The following is a 2,129-nucleotide window of genomic DNA, read 5'->3' as shown; positions in this document are numbered from 1 at the left end:
CCATGGAGAGAGGAGCCTGGTGGCCTACAGTCCATAGGTTTGCAAAGAGTTGGCCACAACTGAAATGATTTAGCTCACCTTGGCTCAGCCAGCTCTTCTAGCCAGTCTGGTCTCCCCAGCAACTGTGTCACACTGGTTCTCTTCCTCCTCATTCTTCTCAGCAATCACTCCCAACAACATCTGTGTTACTATACTTGTGGTGGTTCTTTATTCCTAGACCAAAAAATAAATTAAAACAAGAGAGTGGTGGACCCCTTGATTTGGGGAAGCTTTCCATTGGAGATGTTATACCCCAGCCTTTGAGAAAGTTGTGGGTCTCGAAGATTCAACTTGGGGTGACTTCAAGTCAGTAGCTAACAGCTTCAAGGAGCTCACTGTTTCTTGTTAGAAGCAGCTGTGGGTATGGGGTGGGGTGGGGCCACCACACATGTCAACCAGCTCCAGCCCTGCACCCCATCAAAGAAACCAGCCCTGAGAGGCCAAACCAGGAGGCAAAGTGGTTTTTTTAATGTACAGGATAAAGGGACTTAAAAAAATTATTTATTTATTTGGCTGCAGCCCATCTTAGTTGTGGCACATGGGATCTTTTGTTGTGGCTTGTGGTATATAGCTCCTTGACCAGGGATTGAACCTGGGTCCCCTGCATTGGGAGTGCAGAGTCTTAGCCACTGGACCACCAGGGAAGTCCCAGGCACAGTATTTTTGGATCTTCTCGCCAGCTCTGAGAGATGGAGGTAATTGTCCCCATTGCCTGGCTGAAGAAACTGAGAGTCAGATGGGTTGACTCACTTGCTAATAAATGCAGGAGACAGGCTGCAAAAGCAGGGCTTTTCAGTTCAAATGTACTTCCTTCACACCACCCCATTTTCTTCGCATGGCTGAGACTCCACGACTGATGAAGAGCAAAGCAGAGCCCTGCCCTAGATTCCCCTCGGGCTTGCTTTTCACCGGGTTGCTTGGGAAATGAAACAGAACCAGAACAGAGCTTATGTGTTCTGTTATGTCACACCTCTTTCTCCCAAGATCTCAAAGGCCTGGGTCCATTTATCTAGATACTCAAATTCTCAACAGCGGCGTTAGATAGATGCTGAGAGGGAAATGCTGTTTTGGAAAGAATGAAACCATTCTTGCAGTGTTTATATTCGATTCCGGAGACCTGGTTAGAAAAATATTTTTAACAAACGGAAGGAAGAGTAACTATGCACTCACAAAATGTGGGCTGCTCATCGCGGTGAACCTTTGCCCTGGGAGTCTATTCCCAGGGCAGGGCATGTGCAGCCCCAAATGGCCGTTAGAAGATGAAAGGGAATCTTTCACCATTTCCTCCCATTGTCTGAGCTTTCTCCCTGCTTTGTCACCATAACATTCTTTTTTGGAATTCCATTAACATGAAGTTTTTCCCTCCCCCAGAAACAATTAAAAAGAGGAGTTGGCAAAGCCAGCCAGGAAAGACCTGTGGCTCACTCCTAAGTGAGTAACTGTCATGTGTCTTGGAAAGGTTTGCTGCTTCCAGTCGAAGAGGTTGGAGCTTGAAGAGGAAAACACAGAAGTATCCTCTCTACTGACTGCAAGATGTTCTTTAGACTCTACAGTGAGGCGCTGGGAGGGCTGAACATGATCCGGGGACCAGAAGACCTAGGCCCAGTCTCAATAGGAAGCTTTAAGCACTGGCAACTCCATTTAACTAATAAGGTAACTAACAATTTCAATTGGCTACTACATTTGTATATGTGTATGTGTGAAGCAGTCATTTGTAAGTAAAAGAAAAGGGTACTTGATTGAGGCTATCTGTCCAATAATGTGGTTTTCATCATTGATCTGAGTACTAATCAGGATGATATATATATATGACTATATAGAATATATATGTATATTTTCTGTGCAAAATAAGTCTATCATTTATAAAATACTTGTTGTATCCTGGATGCTTTGTGAATATTATCTTGGTTAAACCTTATAACCATATTATGTAGTAGGAATTTTTATCCAAAGGTCGATATAAGGAATTAAGGCTAAGAGATCTAGTCAGTAGTGGAGTTAGAATATTTTTTTAAGAGCAGTTTTAGATTTACAACAAAATTGACAGGAAGATACAGAGGTTGCTACTAATAGCCCTGCCCCAACACATG

General features: G+C 43.7%; 1 non-coding gene across 1 annotated transcript; it reads right to left on the bottom strand.

Moving 5' to 3' along the window:
- Positions 1–610: 610 nt before the first annotated feature.
- Positions 611–683, bottom strand: TRNAG-CCC (transfer RNA glycine (anticodon CCC)). Its single transcript has one exon. It is a non-coding gene; the product is annotated as a tRNA-Gly (tRNA).
- Positions 684–2,129: the final 1,446 nt, after the last annotated feature.

Source organism: Bos javanicus, chromosome 3 (assembly GCF_032452875.1).
Source record: "Bos javanicus breed banteng chromosome 3, ARS-OSU_banteng_1.0, whole genome shotgun sequence".
In the NCBI taxonomy this organism is placed as follows: domain Eukaryota; kingdom Metazoa; phylum Chordata; class Mammalia; order Artiodactyla; family Bovidae; genus Bos; species Bos javanicus.
This window is presented reverse-complemented; position numbering and strand designations above follow the sequence as displayed.